Below are 16,722 nucleotides of genomic sequence, written 5' to 3'. Positions count from 1 at the left end.
ACTGTAGACACAACCGGTCGACTGGCTTTCCCAATCGGTCGACTTATTTGGTATCTCCACAATCGGCTGAAAGTCAAACTCAATCGGTCGGTTCACTTGTCAGTCGGTCGACTGTCGACCGATAGTCGGCCAACTGTGTTCATCATCTGTAGATTCTGAACACAACCTACGGACTTCAAGCTAAATTCACCAAAACTCGATCTAGAGCTCGTTTTCGACACCAAAACTTACCACAACTCAATTACTACATGTTATAGACTATAAACCCATAAAGTTTTGACCATAACAACATCAAATCCATGGATTTTGACACAAAATCAAGCTTTTGAACAAATACACTTAAAAACATCATTTTAACACTAAATTGATCATGAAAGCTCATGATTCATACCTTAAAAGAATCAGTAGAGTGTAAAGAACGTGATTTCAAGACCAATTCGAGCTCAAGATCAACAATGGAGAATTAGGGTTTGGTAGATGGGAGGGATGAAGGTACGGGTGTGTTTGGGAAAATTCTAGAAATGGGAAGAAGAAGGCAGTACACTAGTCACATATTTGGGATTAATTCCCACACTGTGCAACACACGGGTATTTACCAATTATCTGATATTTTTCGCACAAGATTAGGTAACCCAAACGAGGTCCAATTGAAATAAACAAACCTGTTCTGGGACCCTTGTCACAAACTGGACACAACACAAATATAATAAAACACTAATTAAATAATTAAAATAAAAGCACTTAAGACTAAGCACAAACCCTAAGGGAAAAAATAGGCAACTTACAACTAGCCCGGGTTTTAGTCTGTTACAACAACTGGTCTGGACGACAACTTCCTGACCTAAATCGTGTCTTTTTCTCGGAAGACTTTACTTCCTTTTAAATTCCATTTATATTATAATAAACTGGGTAAAACTGATTAATATCGTCCAAAACAAAAGTATCTTCAATTATTTATACAAAAATATGTGATATATGTTCTAAATAACTTGGTAAATTTTCCCCACACTTGGCTTTTAATTTCCTTTCTTTGCCTTTTTATTCTCCTCTATTCAATTTTAAATGAATTCAACATTTTGGGTTGTTTCTCAATTTATGTCCTTTCCGAGGTAACAATAATTTCGGTGTTAACACCTAGTTTTATCGTTTATAAATATGTATAAAAATGATTTTGAGTTCATTTAGTTGAAAATTTTGAAAAATTTTACTAGAATTGGGTAGTCAGTATATAAGACTAGGGTTGTTCTTTATTATCAGAGAGCACTAGATTCTAATACAACTACTGCGTTACTAGCATTTTTTATGGTAACCAAGTTTTTAAATTAAAATTTTAAAAATCCGAAAGAATTTAACCCTTACCCACACTTAAGATCTTGCAATGCCCTCATTTTCAAGAAATCAGTAACAATTTAAATTATTGAGGGTGATTAGTGTAGAAAAATGATTAAATTTTACCAAAGTTTCCAAACATATTGTTGTTTGTGTTGAATGATAAATGGCGCACATCGTTTGTGTAGTGACCTGAACTTTTCCATGTTTATATATATTAATTGAGATTGAAATTTACATGATTAAATGTTTCCAACATGTTAAGAAATCAAACTTGTTAAGACTTGATTAATTGAAATATGTTTCATATAGACAATTGACCACCCAAGTTGACCGGTGATTCACGAACGTTAAAACTTGTAAAAACTATATGATGACATATATATGGATATATATATAGTTAACATGATACTATGATAAGTAAACATATCATTAAGTATATTAACAATGAACTACATATGTAAAAACAAGACTACTAACTTAATGATTTTTAAACGAGACATATATGTAACGATTATCGCTGTAAAGACATTTAATGTATATATATCATATTAAGAGATATTCATACATGATAATATCATGATAATATAATAATTTAAAATCTCATTTGATATTATAAACATTGGGTTAACAACATTTAACAAGATCGTTAACCTAAAGGTTTCAAAACAACACTTACATGTAATGACTAACGATGACTTAACGACTCAGTTAAAATGTATATACATGTAGTGTTTTAATATGTATTCATACACTTTTGAAAGACTTCGAGACACTTATAAAAATACTTCTACTTAACAAAAATGCTACAATTACATCCTCGTTCAGTTTCATCAACAATTCTACTCGTATGCACCCGTACTCGTACTCGTACAATACACAGCTTTTAGATGTATGTACTATTGGTATATACACTCCAATGATCAGCTTTTAGCAGCCCATGTGAGTCACCTAACACATGTGGGAACCATCATTTGGCAACTAGCATGAAATATCTCATAAAATTACAAAAATATGAGTAATCATTCATGACTTATTTACATGAAAAGAAAATTACATATCCTTTATATCTAATCCATACACCAACGACCAAAAACACCTACAAACACTTTCATTCTTCAATTTTCTTCATCTAATTGATCTCTCTCAAGTTCTATCTTCAAGTTCTAAGTGTTCTTCATAAATTCCAAAAGTTCTAGTTTCATAAAATCAAAAATACTTCCAAGATTGCAAGTTTACTTCCAAGTTTTCTAAATCCATTCCAAGTAATCATCCAAGATCAAGAAACCTTTGTTACTTACAGTAGGTTATCTTTCTAATACAAGGTAATAATCATATTCAAACTTTAATTCAATTTCTATAACTATAACAATCTTATTTCGAGTGGAAATCTTACTTGAAATTGTTTTCGTGTCATGATTCTGCTTCAAGAACTTTCAAGCCATCCAAGGATCCTTTGAAGCTAGATCTATTTTTCTCATTTCCAGTAGGTTTATCCAAGGAACTTGAGGTATTAATGATGTTCATAACATCATTCGATTCATACATATAAAGCTATCTTATTCGAAGGTTTAAACTTGTAATTACTAGAACATAGTTTAGTTAATTCTAAACTTGTTCGCAAATAAAAGTTAATCCTTCTAACTTGACTTTTAAAATCAACTAAACACATGTTCTATATCTATATGATATGCTAACTTAATGATTTAAAACCTGGAAACACGAAAAACACCGTAAAACCGGATTTACGCCGTCGTAGTAACACCGCGGGCTGTTTTGGGTTAGTTAATTAAAAATCTATGATAAACTTTGATTTAAAAGTTGTTATTCTGGGAAAATGATTTTTATTATGAACATGAAACTATATCCAAAAATTATGGTTAAACTCAAAGTGGAAGTATGTTTTCTAAAATGGTCATCTAGACGTCGTTCTTTCGACTGAAATGACTACCTTTACAAAAACGACTTGTAACTTATTTTTCTGACTATAAACCTATACTTTTTCTGTTTAGATTCATAAAATAGAGTTCAATATGAAACCATAGCAATTTTATTCACTCAAAATGGATTTAAAATGAAGAAGTTATGGGTAAAACAAGATTGGATAATTTTTCTCATTTTAGCTACGTGAAAATTGGTAACAAATCTATTCCAACCATAACTTAATCAACTTGTATTGTATATTATGTAATCTTGAGATACCATAGACACGTATACAATATTTCGACCTATCATATCGACACATCTATATATATTTCGGAACAACCATAGACACTCTATATGTGAATGTTGGAGTTAGCTATACAGGGTTGAGGTTGATTCCAAAATATATATATAGATTGAGTTGTGATCAATACTGAGATATGTATACACTGGGTCATGGATTGATTCAAGATAATATTTATTGATTTATTTCTGTACATCTAACTGTGGACAACTAGTTGTAGGTTACTAACGAGGACAGCTGACTTAATAAACTTAAAACATCAAAATATATTAAAAGTGTTGTAAATATATTTTGAACATACTTTGATATATATGTATATATTGTTATAGGTTCGTGAATCAACCAGTGGCCAAGTCTTACTTCCCGACGAAGTAAAAATCTGTGAAAGTGAGTTATAGTCCCACTTTTAAAATATAATATTTTTGGGATGAGAATACATGCAAGTTTTATAAATGATTTACAAAATGGACACAAGTACGTAAAACTACATTCTATGGTTGAATTATCGAAATCGAATATGCTCCTTTTTATTAAGTCTGGTAATCTAAGAATTAGGGAACAGACACCCTAATTGACGCGAATCCTAAAGATAGATCTATTAGGCCTAACAAACCCCATCCAAAGTACCGGATGCTTTAGTACTTCAAAATTTATATCATATCCGAAGGGTGTCCCGGAATGATGGGGATATTCTTATATATGCATCTTGTTAATGTCGGTTACCAGGTGTTCACCATATGAATGATTTTTATCTCTATGTATGGGATGTGTATTGAAATATGAAATCTTGTGGTCTATTATTATGATTTGATATATATAGGTTAAACCTATAACTCACCAACATTTTTGTTGACGTTTTAAGCATGTTTATTCTCAGGTGATTATTAAGAGCTTCCGCTGTCGCATACTTAAATAAGGACGAGATTTGGAGTCCATGCTTGTATGATATTGTGTAAAAACTGCATTCAAGAAACTTATTTTTGTTGTAACATATTTGTATTGTAAACCATTATGTAATGGTCGTGTGTAAACAGGATATTTTAGATTATCATCATTTGATAATCTACGTAAAGCTTTTTAAACCTTTATTGATGAAATAAAGGTTATGGTTTGTTTTAAAATGAATGCAGTCTTTGAAAAACGTCTCATATAGAGGTCAAAACCTCGCAACGAAATCAATTAATATGGAACGTTTTTAATCAATAAGAACGGGACATTTCAGTTGGTATCCGAGCGTTGGTCTTAGAGAACCAGAATTTTGCATTAGTGTGTCTTATCGAGTTTGTTAGGATGCATTAGTGAGTCTGGACTTCGACCGTGTTTACTTGAAAAATGATTGCTTAACAAATTTTGTTGGAAACTATATATTTTTAACATGTGAATATTATGTGATATATTAATCTCTTAACGAGTTTGATATTATGTGATAGATGTCTACCTCTAGAACAAGTCCCATTGACTCACCTAATAATAATGAAGAGTCAAATGTAAATTGGAATGATTCGTGGACTGATTCACAAGTTCCCGAAGAGGAACCGGAAGAAGAGTCGGAACCGGAAGAAGAATCGGAACCGGAAGAAGAATCGGAACTGGATGAAGAAATAGAACCGGTGGGGGAAATAATAAAACGGTTAAGTAAAAGAAAATCCTCAACCAACCGACCAAGGTTAATTATGGTCAATGGTGTTTCCGCCAAGGAAGCAAAATATTGGGAGGATTACCAATTCTCCGATGAATCGGATTCCGACGAGAATTCCGATGATGTTATAGAAATTACCCCAACTGAATTTAAAAAGGCAAAAGAAAATAATAAGGGAAAGGGCATAAAAATAGAGAAATCTAATTCCAACCCCGATGAACTTTATATGTATCGTCAACCCCCGAAGTCCTTAAGTTGTAACAATGACCCGGGAACCTCTAAACCACCAGGTTTTTCTAAACCAATGTGGAAAACGACGGCTCGTATTAGGGGAACATCATATATCCCTAGAAACTTGGCAAAACGAACCAAAACCGAAGAAGAAGAAACAAGCGAGTCGGAATAAGATAGTTGTATTCGTGTGGTGTAATATATGTAATATAGTGTGCTTATGCTTTATGATATATGTAAAAATTGCTTGTATTAATAAGTATTTTTTTTATGAATCTAACTCTTGTCTATTTTACAGTATAAAAACACAAAATGGATAGACAACCTAATATTTTAAGAGACCTACCCGGAGACATGATTGATGAAATCTTGTCTAGAGTCGGTCAGAATTCTTCGGCACAACTATTTAAGGCGAGATCAGTTTGTAAGACATTCGAAGAACGTTCCAAGAATGCCTTGGTTTATAAAAGGCTTTCGTTCGAAAGATGGGGGATATCACATTGGGAAATCCATAAGTTACGATGTGTTTACTTTGACGCATATATTGCGGGGAACCCAAATGCTATTTTACGCAATGGGTTAAGAAATTATTTTGACTCAATATATCCGACTATTGGAGTTCGTGATTTAGAAAAATCGGCTAACATGCAACATAAAGAAGCATGTTATGCTTACGGATTAGTAATGTTCGCTTCTCACCAAAGTGAGAACAAGAACATCGGGCTACAACTATTAAACAAAACGTTCCCACAAGTGACGGAGTCGGTAATTGGGCTAAGAAATGAGGTTTTTAGATTGTTACGGGACTGTTGGACATTACGTAACCCTTGTCCCTTTGACGACGTTACAACACGCTGTCTTATCAACAGCCATAACGGTTATGTTCCACAAGACCAAGGATGGGAAGTAATCCTAGTAAAACCAGAATGCATGACTTGTTTCTGGACGTATGAATTACGTGTCTTTATTGCCTTTGCTGAACGACTTGTGTACTAGCTAGAATTATCTTCACAACCATCTTGTATTAAATTTATTGTGTGCTGTATTTCATGCTATATGTAAAATAAGCGGTATTGTAAGTTTGTAAAATATTGTGTAAAAGTTTGAACGAAATATTATTATAATCAGTTTTTCATATAGAATTGTAGTAGTTGAATTGTATATTAGCTACTAAGTATAAACTTAACGGGTAGGTACTACCCGAATTTAAACTTATAAAACGCTAATATGAAGAAAAAGCTTTTATAAATGAGTTCATATTATGCTACGAAATACTATTAACTACTCTTAATATTCTGTATGATTAACTTGTTCCATTTGACTATTTTGAAGGAAATGGCACCGACTACTCGACACACCGTGAATATGAATGAAGAGGAATTACGTACTTTTCTAGCTTCAAACATAGCCGCTGTACAGGATTCGCTACATACCAACAATAACCTTGGATCTAGCAATACAGGAAATCGTGTAGGATGCACCTACAAAGAATTCACTGCCTACAAACCTTTGGAATTTGATGGAACCGAAGGACCGATCGGATTGAAACGGTGGACCGAGAAGGTCAAATCGGTGTTTGCCATAAGTAAGTGTACTGAAGAGGACAAAGTGAAGTACGCTACGCATACCTTCACAGGTTCTGCGTTAACATGGTGGAATACCTATCTTGAGCAAGTGGGATAAGACGATGCGTACGCACTACCGTGGTCAGCATTCAAGCACTTGATGAACGAGAAGTACCGTCCCAGAACCGAGGTCAATAAGCTCAAGACAGAACTTAGAGGGTTACGAACCCAAGGATTTGATATTACCACGTACGAAAGACGATTCACAGAATTGTACCTATTGTGTCCGGGAGCATTCGAAGATGAGGAAGAGAAGATCGACGCATTTGTGAAAGGATTACCGGAAAGAATCCAAGAAGATATAAGTTCACACGAGCCCGCCTCCATACAACAGGCATGTAGAATGGCTCACAAACTAGTGAACCAGATTGAAGAAAGAATTAAAGAACAGACTGCTGAAGAGGCCAATGTGAAGCAAGTCAAAAGAAAGTGGGAGGAAAACGGTGATAAGAATCACCAATACAACAACAACAGCAATTACAACAATAATCGCAACAATTATCCCAACAATCGCAACATCAATCGCAACTATAACAAACGGCCCAACAACAACAACAACAACAACAACAACAGCAACTACAACAATCATTCCAACAACAATAATAACCGCAACAACAACAACAATCAGAAGCAGCTATGCCAAAGGTGTGAAAAGTATCACTCGGGGTTCTGCACCAAATTTTGCAACAAGTGTAAAAGAAATGGTCATAGCGCGGTGAAGTGTGAGGTCTACGGACCAAGGGTTAATAGAACGAAAGGAATAAATGGTGTCGGAACGAGTAATGGCGGAGCAAGTAGTGTCGGAGCAAGTTATGCCAATGTAGTTTGTTATAAATGTGGAAAAATGGGCCACATTATTAGAAATTTCCCGAACCAGGAGAACACGAATGGACAAGGCCGCGGAAGAGTTTTCAATATTAATGCGGCAGAGGCACAGGAAGACCCGGAGCTTATTACGGGTACGTTTCTTATTGACAATAAATCTGCTTACGTTTTATTTGATTCGGGTGTGGATAGAAGCTATATGAGTAGAGATTTTTGTGCTAAATTAAGTTGTCCATTGACGCCTTTGGATAGTAAATTTTTACTCGAATTAGCAAATGGTAAATAAATTTCAGCAGATAATATATGTCGGAATCGAGAAATTAAACTGGTTAGCGAAACATTTAAGATTGATTTGATACCAGTAGAGTTAGGGAATTTTGATGTGATAATCGGTATGGACTGGTTGAAAGAAGTGAAAGCAGAGATCGTTTGTTACAAAAATGCAATTCGCATTATACGAGAAAAAGGAAAACCCTTAATGGTGTACGGAGAAAAGGGCAACACGAAGCTACATCTTATTAGTAATTTGAAGGCACAAAAACTAATAAGAAAAGGTTGCTATGCTGTTCTAGCACACGTCGAGAAAGTACAAACTGAAGAAAAGAGCATCAATGATGTTCCCATTGCAAAAGAATTTCCCGATGTATTTCCGAAAGAATTACCGGGATTACCCCCACATCGATCCGTTGAATTTCAAATAGATCTTATACCAGGAGCTGCACCAATAGCTCGTGCTCCTTACAGACTCGCACCCAGCGAGATGAAAGAACTGCAAAGCCAATTATAAGAACTTTTAGAGCGTGGTTTCATTCGACCAAGCACATCACCGTGGGGAGCTCCTGTTTTGTTTGTCAAGAAGAAAGATGGTACATTCAGGTTGTGTATCGACTACCGAGAGTTGAACAAACTTACCATCAAGAACCGCTACCCACTACCGAGAATCGACGACTTATTTGATCAACTACAAGGCTCGTCTGTTTATTCAAAGATTGACTTACGTTCCGGGTATCATCAATTGCGGGTGAAAGAAGATGATATTCCAAAGACTGCTTTCAGAACATGTTACGGTCATTACGAGTTTATGGTCATGCTGTTTGGTTTAACTAATGCACCAGCTGTGTTCATGGACCTTATGAACCGAGTGTGTGGACCATACCTTGACAAGTTTGTCATTGTTTTCATTGATGACATACTTATTTACTCAAAGAATGACCAAGAACACGGTGAACATTTGAGAAAGGTGTTAGAAGTATTGAGGAAGGAAGAATTGTACGCTAAGTTTTCAAAGTGTGCATTTTGGTTGGAAGAAGTTCAATTCCTCGGTCACATAGTGAACAAAGAAGGTATTAAGGTGGATCCGGCAAAGATAGAAACTGTTGAAAAGTGGGAAACCCCGAAAACTCCGAAACACATACGCCAGTTTTTAGGACTAGCTGGTTACTACAGAAGGTTCATCCAAGACTTTTCCAGAATAGCAAAACCCTTGACTGCATTAACGCATAAAGGGAAGAAATTTGAATGGAATGATGAACAAGAGAAAGCGTTTCAGTTATTGAAGAAAAAGCTAACTACGGCACCTATATTGTCATTGCCTGAAGGGAATGATGATTTTGTGATTTATTGTGACGCATCAAAGCAAGGTCTCGGTTGTGTATTAATGCAACGAACGAAGGTGATTACTTATGCGTCTAGACAATTAAAGATTCACGAACAAAATTATACGACGCATGATTTGGAATTAGGCGCGGTTGTTTTTGCATTAAAGACTTGGAGGCACTACTTATATGGGGTCAAAAGTATTATATATACTGACCACAAAAGTCTTCAACACATATTTAATCAGAAACAACTGAATATGAGACAGCGTAGGTGGATTGAATTATTGAATGATTACGACTTTGAGATTCGTTACCACCCGGGGAAGGCAAATGTGGTAGCCGATGCCTTGAGCAGGAAGGACAGAGAACCCATTCGAGTAAAATCTATGAATATAATGATTCATAATAACCTTACTACTCAAATAAAGGAGGCCCAACAAGGAGTTTTAAAAGAGGGAAATTTAAAGGATGAAATACCCAAAGGATCGGAGAAGCATCTTAATATTCGGGAAGATGGAACCCGGTATAGGGCTGAAAGGATTTGGGTACCAAAATTTGGAGATATGAGAGAAATGGTACTTAGAGAAGCTCATAAAATCAGATACTCAATACATCCTGGAACGGGGAAGATGTACAAGGATCTCAAGAAACATTTTTGGTGGCCGGGTATGAAAGCCGATGTTGCTAAATACGTAGGAGAATGTTTAACTTGTTCTAAGGTCAAAGCTGAGCATCAGAAACCATCAGGTCTACTTCAACAACCCGAAATCCCAGAATGGAAATGGGAAAACATTACCATGGATTTCATCACTAAATTGCCAAGGACTGCAAGTGGTTTTGATACTATTTGGGTAATAGTTGATCGTCTCACCAAATCAGCACACTTCCTGCCAATAAGAGAAGATGACAAGATGGAGAAGTTAGCACGACTGTATTTGAAGGAAGTCGTCTCCATACATGGAATACCAATCTCTATTATCTCTGATAGGGATGGCAAATTTATTTCAAGATTCTGGCAGACATTACAACAAGCATTAGGAACTCGTCTAGACATGAGTACTGCCTATCATCCACAAACTGATGGGCAGAGCGAAAGGACGATACAAACGCTTGAAGACATGCTACGAGCATGTGTTATTGATTTCGGAAACAGTTGGGATCGACATCTACCGTTAGCAGAATTTTCCTACAACAACAGCTACCATTCAAGCATTGAGATGGCGCCGTTTGAAGCACTTTTATGGTAGAAAGTGCAGGTCTCCAGTTTGTTGGAGTGAAGTGGGGGATAGACAGATTACGGGTCCGGAGATTATACAAGAAACTACCGAGAAGATCATCCAAATTCAACAACGGTTGAAAACCGCCCAAAGTCGACAAAAGAACTACGATGACATTAAAAGAAAAGATATAGAATTTGAAATTGGAGAGATGGTCATGCTTAAAGTTGCACCTTGGAAATGTGTTGTTCGATTTGGTAAACGAGGGAAATTAAATCCAAGGTATATTGGACCATTCAAGATTAGTGATCGTGTCGGACCAGTAGCTTACCGACTTGAGTTACCTCAACAACTCGCGGCTGTACATAACACTTTTCACGTCTCGAATTTGAAGAAATATTTTGCTAAAGAAGATCTCACTATTCCGTTAGATGAAATCCAAATCAACGAAAAACTCCAATTCATCGAAGAACCCGTCGAAATAATGGATCGTGAGGTTAAAAGACTTAAGCAAAACAAGATACCAATTGTTAAGGTTCGATGGAATGCTCGTAGAGGACCCGAGTTCACCTGGGAGCATGAAGATCAGATGAAGAAGAAATACCCGCATCTATTTCCAGAAGATTCGTCAACACCTTCAACAGCTTAAAATTTCGGGACGAAATTTATTTAACGGGTAGGTACTGTAGTGACCCGAACTTTTCCATGTTTATATATATTAATTGAGATTGATATTTACATGATTAAATGTTTCCAACATGTTAAGCAATCAAACTTGTTAAGACTTGATTAATTGAAATATGTTTCATATAGACAATTGACCACCCAAGTTGACCGGTGATTCACGAACGTTAAAACTTGTAAAAACTATATGATGACATATATATGGATATATATATATAGTTAACATGATACTATGATAAGTAAATATATCATTAAGTATATTAACAATGAACAACATATGTGAAAACAAGACTACTAACTTAATGATTTTTAAACGAGACATATATGTAACGATTATCGCTGTAAAGACATTTAATGTATATATATCATATTAAGAGATATTCATATATGATAATATCATGATAATATAATAATTTAAAATCTCATTTGATATTATAAACATTGGGTTAACAACATTTAACAAGATCGTTAACCTAAAGGTTTCAAAACAACACTTACATGTAACGACTAACGATGACTTAACGACTCAGTTAAAATGTATATACATGTAGTGTTTTAATATGTATTCATACACTTTTGAAAGACTTCGAGACACTTATAAAAATACTTCTACTTAACAAAAATGCTACAATTACATCCTCGTTCAGTTTCATCAACAATTCTACTCGTATGCACCCGTACTCGTACTCGTACAATACACAGCTTTTAGATGTATGTACTATTGGTATATACACTCCAATGATCAACTTTTAGCAGCCTATGTGAGTCACCTAACACATGTGGGAACCATCATTTGGAAACTAGCATGAAATATCTCATAAAATTACAAAAATATGAGTAATCATTCATGACTTATTTACATGAAAACAAAATTACATATCCTTTATATCTAATCCATACACCAATGACCAAAAACACCTACAAACACTTTCATTATTCAATTTTCTTCATCTAATTGATCTCTCTCAAGTTCTATCTTCAAGTTCTAAGTGTTCTTCATAAATTCCAAAAGTTCTAGTTTCATAAAATCAAAAATACTTCCAAGATTGCAAGTTTACTTCCAAGTTTTCTAAATCCATTCCAAGTAATCATCCAAGATCAAGAAACCTTTGTTACTTACATAAGGTTATCTTTCTAATACAAGGTAATAATCATATTCAAACTTTAATTCAATTTCTATAACTATAACAATCTTATTTCGAGTGGAAATCTTACTTGAAATTGTTTTCGTGTCATGATTCTGCTTCAAGAACTTTCAAGCCATCCAAGGATCCTTTGAAGCTAGATCTATTTTTCTCATTTCCATTAGGTTTATCCAAGGAACTTGAGGTAGTAATGATGTTCATAACATCATTCGATTCATACATATAAAGCTATCTTATTCGAAGGTTTAAACTTGTAATTACTAGAACATAGTTTAGTTAATTCTAAACTTGTTCGCAAATAAAAGTTAATCCTTCTAACTTGAATTTTAAAATCAACTAAACACATGTTCTATATCTATATGATATGCTAACTTAATGATTTAAAACCTGGAAACACGAAAAACACCGTAAAACCGGATTTACGCCGTCGTAGTAACACCGCGGGCTGTTTTGGGTTAGTTAATTAAAAATCTATGATAAACTTTGATTTAAAAGTTGTTATTCTGGGAAAATGATTTTTATTATGAACATGAAACTATATCCAAAAATTATGGTTAAACTCAAAGTGGAAGTATGTTTTCTAAAATGGTCATCTAGACGTCGTTCTTTCGACTAAAATGACTACCTTTACAAAAACGACTTGTAACTTATTTTTCTGACTATAAACCTATACTTTTTCTGTTTAGATTCATAAAATAGAGTTCAATATGAAACCATAGCAATTTTATTCACTCAAAACGGATTTAAAATGAAGAAGTTATGGGTAAAACAAAATTGGATAATTTTTCTCATTTTAGCTACGTGAAAATTGGTAACAAATCTATTCCAACCATAACTTAATCAACTTGTATTGTATATTATGTAATCTTGAGATACCATAGACACGTATACAATATTTCGACCTATCATGTCGACACATCTATATATATTTCGGAACAACCATAGACACTCTATATGTGAATGTTGGAGTTAGCTATACAGGGTTGAGGTTGATTCCAAAATATATATAGTTTGAGTTGTGATCAATACTGAGATACGTATACACTGGGTCGTGGATTGATTCAAGATAATATTTATCGATTTATTTATGTACATCTAACTGTGGACAACTAGTTGTAGGTTACTAACGAGGACAGCTGACTTAATAAACTTAAAACATCAAAATATATTAAAAGTGTTGTAAATATATTTTGAACATACTTTGATATATATGTATATATTGTTATAGGTTCGTGAATCAACCAGTGGCAAAGTCTTACTTCCCGACGAAGTAAAAATCTGTGAAAGTGAGTTATAGTCCCACTTTTAAAATCTAATATTTTTGGGATGAGAATACATGCAAGTTTTATAAATGATTTACAAAATGGACACAAGTACGTAAAACTACATTCTATGGTTGAATTATCGAAATCGAATATGCTCCTTTTTATTAAGTCTGATAATCTAAGAATTAGGGAACAGACACCCTAATTGACGCGAATCCTAAAGATAGATCTATTGGGCCTAACAAACCCCATCCAAAGTACCGGATGCTTTAGTACTTCGAAATTTATATCATATCCGAAGGGTGTCCCGGAATGATGGGGATATTCTTATATATGCATCTTGTTAATGTCGGTTACCAGGTGTTCACCATATGAATGATTTTTATCTCTATGTATGGGATGTGTATTGAAATATGAAATCTTGTGGTCTATTATTATGATTTGATATATATAGGTTAAACCTATAACTCACCAACATTTTTGTTGACGTTTTAAGCATGTTTATTCTCAGGTGATTATTAAGAGCTTCCGCTGTCGCATACTTAAATAAGGACGAGATTTGGAGTCCATGCTTGTATGATATTGTGTAAAAACTGCATTCAAGAAACTTATTTTTGTTGTAACATATTTGTATTATAAACCATTATGTAATGGTCGTGTGTAAACAGGATATTTTAGATTATCATTATTTGATAATCTACGTAAAGCTTTTTAAACCTTTATTGATGAAATAAAGGTTATGGTTTGTTTTAAAATGAATGCAGTCTTTGAAAAACGTCTCATATAGAGGTCAAAACCTCGCAACGAAATCAATTAATATGGAACGTTTTTAATCAATAAGAACGGGACATTTCAGTTTGTTCATTCCGTCTGTTGTTACATCACACTTATTTTTCGTTTTGTCATCAAAATTAATAGCTTTTGCTAAACTTAGTGCCAGTCTTTGAAAGTGCGCTGTTTTACCCTGTTTTGTACATGAGATAAACTACAAATATATATATACATATTTTTGAAGTTGGGTATATCACCCCACATTCAAAAATTATTAAAATCTAATAATAAAAGTTAGAAAATTATAAAAACTATTATAGTTATCAAAAGAAGTATTAAAAGTATAAAATTACAAGTTACCAAATAAATAGGCATAAAAGAAAATTAGGCTTGATGAGGATGGTGCCAGTAGGGATTCCATTAATAGCCGTATGTGCTGTAGAATGCTTGAGCTGGGTCATATGTAGGGTACGGTGGTCGGGTCTGTATAGTCCATGGAGGAAATACGGGCATTGGAGTAGGAATGTAGTTTGTATTTATGTATGTACAATGACTTATGATTTGGTTTTGATGATACTGCCAATCTTGAAATGCTCGTTGTCTAGCCATTTCATACTCATGTTGAGCCATAAAAATTTGCATTGCTGTCATCTGATTCCCCCCTCCCGCATTACCTTGCTGCTGATCTCTTTTGACCTGTGGATGATTGCCATCATATGGTGCTGCAGCGTTATGTCGTTTCTTTAAAACCTTAGCACCATGATATACTTTCAAACCAATTGTATCACGGGGTTCTGGTGCTGCAATTATTAATCCCCCCTGACTTCTATCGGCACCGAGATACTCAGCAATTAAAGTAATAAAGATACCACCTCCTATTATACAATTAGGCCGTATACTCCTAACCATAGCCGATAAATAATAACCCACACAATAAGGTATACTCACAGTGCTTTGTGGGTCTCGAATACACATGAGATAAAATAAATCATTCTCATTTACCTTCTCTTTGTTCCTACCTCGCTGTGTAATCGAGTTTGCTAAGAACCTATGGATTACTCTTTGCTCAACTCTATCAATACCAGTATAAGAGTTATTCCCCTCACGAAATCGGTTATGGCTAGTCATTCTACTCCATATTCCATTCATATCAAAATTTTCATCAACCCTCCTACCATTAACTATCAACCTTTGACAATTAGTAGAGGCTAGTTCCTCAGGCGTATATATACACAAAGCCCGAACCATGTCTAGTAGAGACATATGGCGCATCACACCTCCTAATAAAAATCTAATAAAACTCCGATCGGTTAAGGTAGCTACCCGATCATTTATTTCAACACTACATAATAATTCCACACACCATTCTCTATATACATGCCTACGTATATTGAACAAACGTTCCCAATCATTAAAAGTAGAATTACCATACCTTTGTGTAAGTAATTCTCTGATTGGATCGGCCAATCCCACTGTTTCTAACGGTTCCCAATCTATTACCCTGGGTACTTCAACAACATTAGATTGAAGGGTGTGCAAGTTCCTCTGATATTTTGGATAATCTATCCAATTTTTGTCAAATCTTAAATTAGGGTGTAAATCTGCCAATTCTATATTTGAATATGAAATGAATTGATGCAGTAGATTTTGTCTATATTGGTCGTTAATCTCCTGTTCTTCTGCATTCTCAGGAGGAGCATTGTGAGCCTGAGATGCGGATGAAGATTCACCCCTTTCAGTCTGCAAAACACATTAAACACAATTTTTGTGCATCCAAATATGCATTAGTGTTATCAGAATCATAAATCAAAACAATCATAATGACATGTTTAATCCATATTAAACTTTATATGCATTTTCACAATATTAACAATTATTCTCTTTTACAAATAAACATATATGAAAATGTATACAATGTTCCTTAGCATTCATCTTCTAAATCATGTCAAAAATAATCATTATAGCAATTAAACGAGTTCCAAATGGCATTCATATTAATTAAATCGAGTTCATGCATTTTTGACTCAAAAAGTCCACTTTAATATTCAAAAATCATGTTTAGGATCAAAGTTTTGATCATTTAGCAACCTAAACATGTTACACTACTCAATTTAGTATAAACTAACAACAAAATTCGGCCATAACCCGTTTATATCAAAAAGCCCC

This window comes from Rutidosis leptorrhynchoides, chromosome 6 (assembly GCF_046630445.1).
Source record: "Rutidosis leptorrhynchoides isolate AG116_Rl617_1_P2 chromosome 6, CSIRO_AGI_Rlap_v1, whole genome shotgun sequence".
Lineage (NCBI taxonomy): Eukaryota > Viridiplantae > Streptophyta > Magnoliopsida > Asterales > Asteraceae > Rutidosis > Rutidosis leptorrhynchoides.
Note: the sequence above shows the minus strand (reverse complement) of the source record.